At 38.9% G+C, this 14,542-nt stretch overlaps 1 non-coding gene across 1 annotated transcript; it reads right to left on the bottom strand.

The window, feature by feature from the left end:
* Positions 1–704: 704 nt before the first annotated feature.
* LOC148296082 (small nucleolar RNA R71) lies at positions 705–811 on the bottom strand. The gene has a single exon (XR_015834870.1). It is a non-coding gene; the product is annotated as a small nucleolar RNA R71 (small nucleolar RNA).
* Positions 812–14,542: the final 13,731 nt, after the last annotated feature.

The following is a 14,542-nucleotide window of genomic DNA, read 5'->3' as shown; positions in this document are numbered from 1 at the left end:
CTGAACGAAAGTTCTTCCCTGGTTATGTGCCCAAGGTTACCCTATTCTTTTTAGTGTTTCTAATTAATCTAATTTTCTGTTTCAGGTAGTTTATGTCTAAAAATCCATTACTTGAACAAGTGAGGTCTTCGTTCCAACGTTCTAGATCTTTGAACGCAGGACCATCATTGCAACCCAGACGAGTGACCTCTGAAATTCAGAATCGTCTAGAAAGGGAGTTGTCAACTGCAAAAGAGCAAGCTCTTGCTACATTTACAAGTCTTGCTCTCCACACTGAACTTCCCGGTTCTTCACTTTCAAATTCGGAAGCAAGTTCAGACCAAGAAGAAGAAGAAATGATGGCTGCCATTGAGTTCATGGGAGAACTTGATATCCCAACAATTCCAGCATCTCCTTCAAGCATTTTGCTGCCCACTGTAGCTCGAAATTATGAGCTTAAATCTTCTCATCTTAATATGCTGCCTTCCTTTTATGGTTTACCTAATGAAGATCCATTGACTCATATAAAGGATATTTTTAATGTTGTGAGTTCTTTTCCCTTGACAGGTGTGACAGAAGATCAACTTCGAATGAGAGTGTTTCCATACACTTTAAAGGATAAGGCGAAGTATTGGTTGAATTCTTTGAAGCCTGGTTCACTCACTACATGGTCTGCCATTCAAAAGAAGTTCCTGGAAAAATACTTCTCCACGCAAAAGACCGACATGCTTAGGGACAAGATCTTGTTATTTGCACAGCAAGATGATGAATCGTTTTGTGAAGCATGGGAGAAATTCAATGGGTTGCTCAACCAATGTCCTCATCATGGGATTCCATTGAAGCTTCAAATGCGTATGTTTTATAAAGGACTAACCCCTTCTAGTCATAATATAGTCACCAATTTTGCAGGTGGTTCTTTTAAAACCAAAACTCCAGAAGAAACGTACGAACTCTTTGAGGAGATAGCAATGGAGACCCAACATACGGATACAAGAGGTAAACGTGTTATTAGTGGTTCTAATGATGCTTCTAGTGTGCAGATTTCAAAACTGGAACAAAAGCTAGATGCTCTTCTTGCATTAAACTCAAGAAGCCCTCCGAAGGAAGTGTGTAGCATTTGTGAATCTCATGACCATGCTACCACAGCTTGTCCACTTGGGGCTGGATATCCAGAATTTGTGCAAGAGCAAGCTAAGTTGGTAAATTCCTACAACCAAGGTCCAAGAAATGATCCATACTCTCAAAGTTATAATCCAGGTTGGAGGAATCATCCAAACTTTTCATGGAGAAATACCCAGAATCAAGCAAATCCCCCTTCATTCCAAAGGCCACAACAATCATCATCATCATTGGAAGATATAGTGAAGCAGATGGCAATCAACCAATCCAATTTTCAGCAAACTACACAAGCTGCCATCTCCAAATTGGAAGTCCAATTAGGCCAAATAGCTGCTGAAATAACTCAAAGAGTGCCTGGGAAATGGCCAAGCCAAACTGAGATCAATCCAAAGAACCCAGAAGCCAAGGCCATTCATGTGCTCAGATCAGGTAAGATCATTGATAATAAAGATGATTCTAATCTTTCAAATGATGTTGTGATTGTAGAAAATGAAGAGGAGGAGACCATGGCCACGGAAGGAGAACAACTCAAAACTTCTCAATCTGCTCCTAAGGCCAAATCAGATTCTCAGAAATCCGATCAATTCCAATTGCATAAAAGGGATGACAAATTTGTGCCACCACATCTTCAAGAAGATAGATACGTGCCACCCGCTCCATATGTTCCACAGATTCCATTTCCAGGCCGTCTTAAGAAAGCAAAGCAAGATAAGGCTTTTAAAGAGATTTATGATATTTTGAGTAAAGTTAATATCAATTTGCCTTTGCTTGATCTTATTGAACAGATTCCTGCATATGGAAAATTCATCAAGGACTTGAAAACTCACAAGCTCAATTTCGCTCCAAATGAAGGAGTAAAGCTCGACCAGAATGTAAGTGCTGTATTGCAAAGGAAGCTTCCACCAAAACTAGATGATCCTGGCAGCTTTGACATTCCCATTAACATTGGAGGCAAGAAGGTTGGAAGAGCCATGTTGGACTTGGGAGCAAGCATCAATGTTTTGCCATATTCAGTTTATCAAGAGCTTGGCTTAGAAGGGATGAAGAAGACTTCAATGCGACTTGAACTAGCTGATCATTCTATAAAATATCCAAAAGGTATTGTAGAAGATATTCTAGTTCAAGTTAATACACTAATTCTCCCTGCTGATTTTGTAGTGATGGACATGGAAGACAATCCAAATGGAGATCGTGTTGATCCCATTCTCCTAGGCAGGCCATTCATGGCCACTGCAGACACAATCATCAAAGTGAAAGATAGCACTCTCTCCATGACTGTTTTGGGTGAAACTGTTGAATTTAAAATGCTTAATGCTCTATCTCAACCTTCTATCTCTCTTGATTCTTGCTTTTCAATTGATGTTGTGGATCATGAGGTTTCTTCCAAAATTTTGCAGAGAAAGTCTAATGATGCTCTAGAAGCTGTCTTAACACAAGAAGAGGAAGATCTTTGTGAACCGGAGTTCCAAGAAGTGGTGGCTGCCTTAGAAGTGTTTCCGCCATACCCACCATCCTTTAGGCCACCAATCGAGCCTCTTGGACCATCATCCACGAAATTGGAGCCATCCATTGTCATCCCACCAAAGCTAGAACTTAAACCTCTTCCCAATAATCTTAAATATACATATTTGGGTGCTAACGAAACTCTCCCTGTTATAATTGCTGCAGGTCTCTCCTCACATGAAGAAGAGAGCTTAATTAAAGTTCTAAAAGAGCATAAAACAGCCATTGGGTGGACCATAGCAGACATCAAAGGAATTAGTCCAAGCATGTGCATGCACCGGATTTTAATGGAAGAAGACAGCAAACCATCTCGTGATGCCCAAAGGAGGCTAAATCCCAACATGAAAGAGGTGGTTAGAGCTGAAGTTTTAAAGCTACTCGATGTAGGAATCATCTACCCAATTTCAGATTCTAAGTGGGTGAGCCCTGTGCAAGTTGTTCCAAAGAAGTCCGGAATCACCGTTGTGAAGAATGAGAAGAATGAGCTAGTTCCTACACGAACTGTCACTGGTTGGAGAGTTTGCATTGATTACAGGAAGTTGAACACATCCACTAGAAAAGATCATTTCCCCTTACCTTTTATTGATCAAATGCTTGAACGTTTATCTGGCCATGCTTACTATTGTTTTCTTGATGGTTTTTCAGGTTATAATCAAATTCCCATTGCTCCGGAAGACCAAGAGAAAACCACATTCACATGCCCATTTGGTACGTTTGCTTATAGAAGGATGTCATTCGGTTTATGCAATGCCCCAGCAACTTTCCAAAGATGCATGATGTCAATCTTTTCAGATATGGTGGAACGATTCATTGAGGTATTTATGGATGATTTTTCTGTTTTTGGTTCCTCTTTTGATAATTGTCTTCACCACTTGTCTCTAGTGCTTAAAAGATGCCAGGAAACAAATCTGATTTTGAATTGGGAGAAGTGTCACTTCATGGTGAGACAAGGCATTGTACTAGGCCATGTGATTTCAAGCAAGGGAATCGAAGTGGATAAAGCCAAGATCGACCTCATCTCAAATCTTCCACCCCCTACCTCTGTTAAAGGAATTAGAAGCTTTCTAGGTCATGCTGGATTCTATAGAAGGTTCATCAAAAATTTCTCAAGCATTACAAGGCCATTGTGTAATCTCCTTGCTAAGGATGCTGTTTTTGAGTTTAATGAAGCTTGCATGGAAGCTTTTTCTACCTTGAAGAGGGAGCTAACTTCAGCCCCTATTATCATAGCTCCGGATTGGTCTTTACCATTTGAAATAATGTGTGATGCCTCTGACTTTGCTATTGGTGCAGTTTTAGGTCAAAAGAAGAACAAGCTGCCCTATGTGATTCATTATGCTAGCCGGACCTTGAATGATGCTCAAATCAACTACTCCACAACAGAGAAGGAGTTGCTTGCTGTGGTTTTTGCTTTAGAAAAATTTCGTTCTTACCTTGTTGGTTCTAAAGTAATTGTTTATTCTGACCATGCAGCCCTTAGATACTTGCTCACTAAGAAGGATGCCAAACCACGCTTGATTAGATGGATTCTCTTGCTGCAAGAATTCGATTTGGAGATTCGAGATAAGAAGGGATGTGAGAATGTGGTAGCTGATCATTTGAGCAGAATTGTGGTTGAAGAAAAAGGAGGAGCTGTGCTACCCTTGAATGAGACTTTCCCTGATGAACAACTATATGCTGCCCAAATCAAAGAGCCATGGTATGCTGATTTTGTTAATTATCTTGCTTGTGGTGTTCTTAGAAATGATCTAACTTCTCAGGATAAGAAGAAGTTCTTTTCCATGGTGAAACATTATGTATGGGATGAACCTTTCTTATTCAAGCATTGCCCGGATCAACTCATCAGAAGATGTGTTCCAGAAGAAGAGCAAGAAAGCATACTTAGGCATAGCCACGAATTGGCCTGTGGAGGTCACTTTGGAGCTAAGAAAACAGCACTTAAAATTCTGCAATCTGGTTTCTTTTGGCCCACTCTATTTAAATATGCATTTAATTTTTGTGTTAAGTGTGATAGGTGCCAAAGGATGGGGAACATAAGTCGCAGGAATGAAATGCCATTGAATAACATACTTGTTGTGGAGCTCTTCGATGTGTGGGGTATTGATTTCATGGGACCATTCCCATCTTCCTTTGGTTATACTTACATACTTGTTGCTGTTGATTATGTGTCTAAATGGGTGGAAGCCATAGCCACCAAAACCAATTATTATAAGGTGGTGCTGAAGTTCTTGAAGGATAATATTTTCACAAGGTTTGGTACTCCAAGGGCTGTCATTAGTGATGGAGGCAGCCACTTCTGTAACAAGCCATTCGAAGCACTCATGAAGAAGTACAACATCACCCATCGAGTCTCTACACCATATCATCCGCAAACTTCTGGTCAAGTGGAAATAAGCAATAGAGAAATTAAGCACATCCTGGAGAAGGTGGTGAACAATACAAGGAAAGATTGGGCAGCCAAGCTCAATGATGCATTATGGGCTTATAGGACAGCATATAAGACTCCCATTGGAATGAGCCCTTATCGTCTTGTGTTTGGGAAAGCTTGTCACCTGCCAATGGAGCTTGAACACAATGCTTTTTGGGCCATCAAGAAGTTAAATTTTGATCTAGACAAGGCAGGCCATGCAAGAAAGTTTCAGCTGAATGAATTGGAAGAAATTAGACATGAGTCTTATGAGAATGCAAAGCTTTACAAAGAACGAACCAAGAGTTACCATGACAGAAACATTCAACGGAAAGAGTTCTCCAAAGGTATGTCAGTTCTTTTGTTTAACTCACGTTTGCGTCTCTTTCCAGGAAAATTGAAGTCTAGATGGCAAGGCCCATTCACCGTGGTCAATGTTTCTCCCTATGGAGCTGTGGAGATTCAAAACCCTAAAGATGGCTCGACTTTCAAAGTAAATGGACAACGTTTAAAGCCATTCTATGAGGGAGTTTCAGCTGGCATCCAAACTGGCCATGTGGTAGATCAACTTCCCTTCGTACCATCAACTTAGCTGATTGCACAATGTCTTGCCAAGACAGTAACTAAGGCGCTTCTTGGGAGGCAACCCATGTGTTCAAGAAGAAGGTGCTTGGTAGCAATCGACCTAATCGCATCAAGGGGGAGCATTTCAAATCCTTTCTCTTTACTTGTTATTATTTTAAATTTCTGTTTTTTTTTTATATAAAAATTTAAAAAAAATAAAAAAATAAAAAAATTTTAAAAGATTTTTCATATGAGCTAACTTATGGTAACTCCAGTGAGCACTTCCGTCAATACAGTGTCTAGGAGTTCTTTAGGCGACACCTTCGGTGTCTAAGAAGTTTGGGTTTTAAGCGGGACCATTGTGACCCCTCCAACCTTCCCGGATCCCCTGGCTGTGTTTTCTGAGGCCCTTAACTGGTCATCCATGAGTTGCTTATATATTCATTTTTTTTATTTTTTATTTTTCCTAAACCTTCTTCTAAACTTTTCCCTTTATCATTTGTTTGTTCTCAATCATCTTTTGTATGCTTTCACATTGAGGACAATGTTCAATTTAGGTCTGGGGGGAAGGTTTTCAATTTCAATTTTCTTATCCATTTGTGTTTTCAATTTTCGTTCTCTTGTCACAATTTTTTTTTTTTTTTTTATTTTTTTTATTTTTATTTTTATTTTTTTTAAAGAATGTCATACAATCAATGCTATGGAGCTGCTATTTGAGGTTTTCATATCAGAATTTTGCACTTCACAAAGCTTTTGCTCTTAGAATTCTGGTGGCTAAAGTACCACGCTCAAATTCTTGAAGGAAAATAGTGGAGACTACCCTAGTGAGCTATATCGAGCCTAATTGCTTTCTTGAGAGGGTTTAAAGTGTTCTATTTCTCATCCATACTTATTTTCTTCAATTCACTCTAATTGATCTCATTATTCCATTTTGATTGAATACTAAGGATGATTCTCTTTTGCAGATATCATGTGCTTGCTCTCATTCATGAATGAACTCATTGAAGTGATGCTAGGCTATGTGTGCATAACCATTCTATGTGCTTTCTTTTCACCCTACCTATATGTGTGTTCCATCAACCCTCTTGAAGCCAAACACTTAAAGCCTTTTCTTCTATCACCCTCATCATTTCCCTACCTTTGTATCTCAATCTGAGATACTTGACCTATTGTAGCCATACCCTATAGCTTAGAAATATACCAAGGTGTGCCAAGATAAAGTTTGAAGCAAGGAAGTTGCAGCCATGTACCTAAATAAAGATGATGTGAATTTGTGCAATGAAGTTAATGAAGATGCAGATCAAATCAACGAAGATGAAAGTGTTTCGATTTGATCTAAGTGTGAAAAATAAAGTCTATGCCAGGAGATACCATGAAGTTTGCTGCCATGCCAATCTAAATCAATGATGCCTTGCAGATTAATGAAGCATGCAACCTTGGTATGTTCTTAAGTTATTTGTTTTTCCTTCCAATTCTTCCATTTCCCCTAAACCTTAGCCTTTCATTACAACATTGTGAAAGACCTAGCTGATCTTTGAGGATGTATTCATGGGTGCTGGTAAGTATGTGTGTATCTCTATTCTTAGTATTTAATTCCTTTCATGAGATCTAACCAAATTTGTGCTTCTATTTCATACACTCACTTATGCTTTCTTGAGAGAATTAAAACATAGGTTCTGAGTGATTGAGTGTTATCTGTGAGAATTAGAGTCGAAGCATGTTCTCTATTCAAGGTTTGAGTGTGCTTGCTTTGAAACTGTGTGCCTTTGAGCTATAGCTTCCACTTGTACACACTGATTGATGACCTATCTTGGCAACTCTATGGTGTTGGAGGTATGACTAAAACTTTCTTTCATTTTCATTAGTTGATTTCAAAGTTGTTTTTCTAACCATTTTGTTTTGTAGAGTTAGAAAAACGTTTGTGGGTATCGTATCTGTTAAACCCTCAGGAGACACAACTCCTCCTACTAGGGATGCCTAGAGGTTTAAAGGCTTGTTGCATACGCTCAATGCAATCGAGTTACCTACGAAAGTGGTCTAGTTAACTTCTTGTTTTGTTTTTATCTTTGTTTCTCTTTTGTTTTGCTCGAGGACTAGCAAAATCTAAGTTTGGGGGTGTGTTAAGCTCATAATTTCATACATATACATGCCCAATTTACTTACTTCTTTTGCTTAGTTCCTATAATTCTAAGTTATTTCCCTCCCTTTGTGTGTTTTGTAGGCCAATAGAGCAAGAGAGCATAATTCATGCAATTCAAGCATGTTAAGGCCTAATTTGGATGAATGGAAGAAGAGCTTAAAAGACAAACTCATTTTGGCTACAGCCCCCTGCCAGTCCAGTTCCGTAGGTCATATTGAAAGCTTTGTTTCAGCAACCTACACAGCTCGGATGAGGCAGCATTCTTCATGAAAGTTGTTCCAATGGGTGTGTACTATAACATATCCAAACGTCAGCCCCATTGGATAAATATGGAGTCTGTTACCTAGCAAACACAGAGCCATGCTCAGGATGGATTTTATCAGCGCGCAAAATGAGTTAGCAATTTGTTTTGGCCTTAAATTCCTCCTCCGACCTTGGATTGGCCCAAATGACATATGGATGGAAAGAAGACATTCTGAACTTCAATTTCGAGTGCTTAAAGTCCTAATTTGATTAAGAGAAGCCCAAGTTGTAAGCCCTTGAAGTTGCTGGTTATGCTGACCTCAGCATGTGCTGGTTGGATGCTTGGTCATGGTGAGCTAGGTATGAGCTATCATTTCTGGTTGGAAGCTTGGTCATGGTGACATGAAGATGAGCTAGGGCTGCTGGTGGGATCTATTGGTGAAGTGCATCAACCAATTCAGATTTTATAATGCAAGTGTTGTATGCATTAGTGAAGTGCATCAACCAATTCATCTTTTATAATGCAAGTGTTGTATGCATTAGCCATATTGAATTCAGATTTGTCACTCCCCTCTCCCTATAAATACCACATCCATTCCACATTCAAGACACAACAAATCCTGAGATTCACAACCCCCACAATTCACTCCAACCATCCTCAAACACTCTCAAAATCCCAAACACTCCAACAATCACCAAAACAACTCCAGCAAACCTCTCTTCCATTTCCCTACGAATTTCATCTTCCTTAGCCATCACCACTCACTCAAACTCATCCCAAATCACCTCCATATCCTTCATACATCTTTCTAGAAGTGGGGAAGCTCTTGGAGAAGCATTAGAAGTGGAGAAGCACTTGGAGAAGCCTTGGACACCACAAGAACTTCAGAAAAAGGGTTTTTCTACTCTTATTGTATTCATTATGTTTTCTCATTTCTGTTCAAGTCTCTTTTCCATTATGAGTAGCTAAATCCATAACTAGGGCTTCGATGTAACCTAACATGAATATTCTGGGTTTATAAGTTTGGAGTTTCAAGTTTGATTCATGATTCATGTTCTTATTCATTATGCTTATAAGTTAACATGCTTGTTTGAATGATTGATCACCATTAGAACTTGTTTGTTAACTATCTTGGTTTGAATTAAGAGTATACACCATGCTTTAATTCGAATTGAACTATGAATAGGAAGAGTATGTATGGACATTCGACAACAGGGATTAGATACATACTTGGTTGTTTAAAATGTTCTTCTATGCTTAATGGGTTCCTAATGCTTAATTTTAGGTTAGACAACAAATGATCAAATTAGGGAATTAGGAACACAAGGTTAGGACCAAACACCATGGCCTAATCATACTTTAGCTAGAATCAATCTTTGAATCTGAATTAGACTTGTTACTTGAATCTTTATAACCCAGAATTGAATTGTTATGGTGATTCGAATGCCCTAGTCTCAAAATCTGTTTTCCAACTCTTAAAACCACTCTTTGTTACATTTGTTTACTTGTTTTTGTTTGCAATTTCATTTTGCTTCTTTTGTTCAACAATCACAACCACTCTTGTTTTAAATTCTGTTTTAGACATAACCTCCTACTTTCTTGAATTTGGTAATCTAAGTACATAACTAGTTTTAACTTCTCAGTCTTCGTGGGTACGACCTCGTACTTGTCTTGCTATACTACTAATTGCCCCGTACAATTGCGAGTTAACATAATATTAACAACACCTTGTATGTACCTAAGTACTCTCTTAGCAGTTCCCATATGTTTCCTGGTAGGACCATGCATAAAACGAGCTAAGAGACTGGCTACAAACATAATATCAGGCCTTGTTGCAGTCAGATACAATAAACTCCCAACTACCTGCCTGTACAAACTCTCATCAGCTTGTTCACTACCATCCTGCTTAGACAGTTTCTCATTCACTGCAAGAGGAGTAGCAATTGACTTGCAATCCTTGAAGCCAAACCTATCCAGAAGAGTCTTTGCATATTTCTTCTGATGCAAAAAGATATATGTCTCAGTTTGTATCACCCCTAATCCCAGAAAATGATGCAACAAACCAAGATCAGTCATTTCATATTGCTTCATCATTTCAGTCTTGAAATCCATCAATAATTCTCTAGAACTTCCAGTATAGATGATATCATCTACATAGAGTGAAACAATAAGGATGCCACTCTCTGCAGACTTCACATATAGAGTTGCCTCACTAAGACTCCTTTTAAAACCAGCTTGTTCAAAATAAGAATTGATCTCTTCATACCAAGCTCTTGGAGCTTGTTTAAGACCATACAAGGCCTTTTTCAGTCTATAAACTCCATCTTCCTTGTCCTTAATCACAAAACCAGGTGGTTGATCAACATAAACTTCTTCATGTAACACTCCATTTAAAAATGCTGATTTCACATCCAACTGAAACAGCTTCCATCCTTTTTGTGCTGCCAAAGCCACCAAAATTCGAATTGTATCTAGCCTTGCCACTGGTGCAAAGGTCTCATTGAAGTCTATTCCAGGCTTTTGAGAGTAACCTTTTGCCACCAGTCGTGCTTTATTCTTCTGAACAGAACCATCCAAGTTTAGCTTGGTTTTATACACCCACTTAACTCCAATAACTGGTTTATCAGAGGGTCTGTCAACCAAATCCCAAGTGTTATTCTTCTCTATCATTTCAATCTCATTTTTCATTGCTTTCTACCATGAGTCATCTTTGACAGCTTCTTCAAATGACTCAGGCTCAATGATGCAGACATTGCATCTTTCATAAACTTCAGCTATACTCTTATATTTTCGAGGAGTGTGATCAAAATCATGTGGACCTGTGACTATTTCAGTGTGTTCTTCTTCATTAATCTCTGACATTTCTGCTTGAGCCCCATGTGACTCATCAATCTGTTTTTCCTTCTCAGCAACATCATCAGTAAGTGGAATGGAAATATTGCACTCTTTTTGTGCATTCCAGTCCCAACTAGCTTCCTCTTTAAAAACAACATCTCTAGAAATGATCACTTTCCCTGATTCAAGATTGTACAGCCTGTAGCCCTTTTCACAACTGCCATATCCAAGAAACACACACCTGGTGCTAGTTAAATCAAGCTTTTGTCTCTGCTGCTCTGGAACTTGTGCATAACACAAGGAACCAAACACTCTTAGATGCTTAATTCCTGGTTTTCTTCCACTATATGCTTCAAATGGTGTTTTCTTCTCTAAAGCTTTAGTGGGACATCTATTCAAAACATATGCAGCAGTGTTAACTGCTTCAGCCCAAAATTCCAGTGGCATTTTCTTCTCAACCATCATACACTTTGCCATTTCAACAATTGATCTATTCTTCCTTTCAGCTACCCCATTCTGCTATGGAGAATAAGCAACTATAAGATGTCTTTCCATTCCCATTTCCTCACAAAATCTGCTAAATTCAGAAGATGTATACTCACCTCCTCTATCACTTCTCAACTTCTTCAGTTTATAACCACTTTGCAATTCAACCATAGCTTTAAACTTCTTGAACACATTGAATACTTCAGACTTATACCTCAGAAAATAAATCCAACACATTCGAGTATTGTCATCTATGAAAGTAAGAAAATATTTATTTCCTGCTTTTGTAACAGTTTGCATTGGTCCACAAAAATCTGTGTGTACCAATTCAAGTGGAGTTGCAGCTCTGCTTGTTGCTTCTTTTGGAAAAGGCTCCCTGCAATGCTTTCCAAAAATGCACCCTTCACACACATCACTTGTGGCTTTAATATCTGGCAATCCTAACACCATTCCCTCATTTTGCAGTAATTTCAAACTGTTGAAGTTTAAGTGTCCCATCCTCCTATGCCAAATCAGTGTTGATTGACATACACTAGCCTTTAGTGCCAAGTGTAACTCTGTATGAAGATTCAAAGGAAAACTTCTATTTCCTTTCATTTGCACCCTAGCCACCAGATTAGAGAATGAGCAATTATCATAGATATCTGCTTTGTTATCTCCAAAAATGAGAAAGTATCCATGCTCCATCATCTGTCCAACACTAAGTAAATTCTCCTTGAGACCAGATACAAGCATCACCTCTTTGATATATCTCTTTCCCATCTTTGTTTCAACTACCAAACTTCCTTTTCCTAGAACATCTACTAGCTGCCCTGTTCCCATTGCAACCTTTGCTGTTATGCTTCTATCAATGTCAATCAAAACATCCTCCCTGCCAGTCATATGGTTACTACAACCATTGTCCAAGTACCATACATCTTCCATAGGCCTTTTGTCAGCTGCATTATTGACAAAGAACATAGTTGGTGAGGAAGGAATCTAAGTTGCATAATTCAGCTGCTGTTGTGCAGGTTTCTTGCTATAGCAATCTTTTGCCATATGTCCAAACTTGTCACAATTGTAGCACTTTGGCTTGCCTTTAAATCGACATTCACCAAAATGCAATTTTCCACAATGCTTACATGAATTCTTAGCACTGTCAGTGGGTCTATTATCCCACTTCTTGTCATTTGTCTTCCAATTCTTGTGATCTTTAGCACTATGTTTTCCAGTGATTTTATCTATTTTGGAATTCACACTGAGACTATCAAATGCTTTCTCAGTTTTATGCTCAGTGTGTCTCTCCAACTGTTCACCCGTTTTGATTTGTTTCTTGTGATGGTAGGGTAAAGTTCCCCATTAATTCAAAGACCTTGGTTTGGCCAATAAATTAACTTTCTTTATGTGTTGAGCGTGCCACCGTTAGAAATTTTTCAATCCTAATAGACTTTGAGAGTAAGGATAACTTGCGCCCCAAGCTATTGACTCTAAACAAAACGATTGTGAATTTGGGTGAGGAATATCTCCCAAGTAAGTTCTTTTCTATGCCTTAGACAAGTAAGGACTTTATGATTTTTCTCAATATAAAACCGGTAGTTCTGGCCAGAGTAGATGGTAACAGATTGAACTAATTTCAGGCAGAACTCCCCTTTACAAGGCTCAAAAAGGAAAAACTGACTATGCAAAGATAAGAGGAAGGCTGTGCTTCCATTTCTGTCTGGGTAGTTGCCTCTGTTCTGGGCTGGACTGGATGTGTCTATGCTGGATTGGACTCTTAACAGCTTCAACTGCTAGGCTTCAGTTGCAAATCGATACCAAGTTTGAATTTGGCAGAGCTTTAATTCATTTCAAGCCCTGGAAGGCTTTTGGACGGGCAGAACTGGGATTTCTCCGGTATGAACGGGACAGAAGTGACTGGACGTGAGCTGGAGGTGTACTGTGGTACCTGTGCTGCTTAGTCAGGGCTCTCCATAAATTTTTTGAGGTTTTCGTTTTTGAGAAAAACTCAAACTCTGCTTGTCTTGGCTTTTGCTGGACCAAGTTTATAACGAGAGAAATCTCGTTATTGTTGATTTGTGAACTGGGATTCAAATCAGAAGCAGTATTCTAACTATCTTTGCTGGGAAAGGTAGGATGATTCTGCAAGCTTGTTGAAAAAGCTTTTGAATATTGAAATGCTTCAGACTCTGGGTCTGTTGGACTTTGTTTGGAATTCTTGTGATCAAGTGATCATTTTGAGTGTTTGTTTTTTGATTGAGTTTTTGGTTGTGTTGATTGCCTCTTGCTCTGTTCACCCTCTCTCATATATATAAGAAATGTTCTTGAGTGGGAGTTTTGATTCTTTTAATATTGGGCGGCAAATAATCTCAAAAGATCTTTAATTTTTAAAAGAGAAAGAAGGGGGTTCTATCCATTTTTGGCAAGCAAACACTCAACGATCAGTTCCTGAAGTGACCATTTTTCTGTATTTTTGATGGGGTGCCATGCTCTTCTTCTTTTTCAACTGCTTTTGCAAGAGTCTGAAGTTTTGAGATGGTAAGTTCTCAGTTTTTGAACAGTTCCATGTTTCCCGCTTATCTTCTTTTCACAGAGGCTGAGTCTGCTTATCTCTTGAGAATGGTGTCTTCTCTGAAATAGGAAAATATCTTTTGAATAATTAAAACGGAGTTTGATCTCCTGGCAACAGAGTTTTTTCAGAGACATCCTTCTTTATACCTGCCCCTGCTCAATCTTTAATTTCAGCCGAAGTTATTGACTTTTCCAAGTCAGGGGTCACATAGGTCTGTTCCTTTTGCGGGTTTTTCTCTTTTTAAAAGTTGCCAAGCCCATTTGTTCCTTTGGCTCAAACCTGTTTTGGCTTCTTTCGAGGCCCAAGTTTCTTCTTGAGACGGCCCATTTGTTCCTTTGGGCCAAGTGATATTGCTTTGGCCTGTTTATTTTGTTTAATGGGCTGGGCGCGTTTGATAGGCTGAGGGCGTCATTTTTAGGTCCAGATTAGCAGCCCAAAATGATGTTGGTTTTTATCTCTGGACCAAGCGCACCAAATTTGGGCCCAAACACCAACCTCTGTGCAAAACCTTTCAACGAGGCAACAACCTCTTGAACCTCAATTGTATCTAAATCCCTTGAATGCTCAATCATAGAACATATAGGATCATACATCGCAGGTAAGCTAATCAGCAATTTCTGCACTACTCTACCCTTAGATAGATTTTCTCCATAACTTCTCATTTGATTTATAAGATCAAATAGTTTTGCAAGATAAACAAACAAGGATTCATCATCT

Source organism: Prunus avium, chromosome 3 (genome assembly GCF_965620075.1).
Source record: "Prunus avium chromosome 3, drPruAviu1.hap1.1, whole genome shotgun sequence".
Taxonomy (NCBI): Eukaryota; Viridiplantae; Streptophyta; class Magnoliopsida; order Rosales; family Rosaceae; genus Prunus; species Prunus avium.
This window is presented reverse-complemented; position numbering and strand designations above follow the sequence as displayed.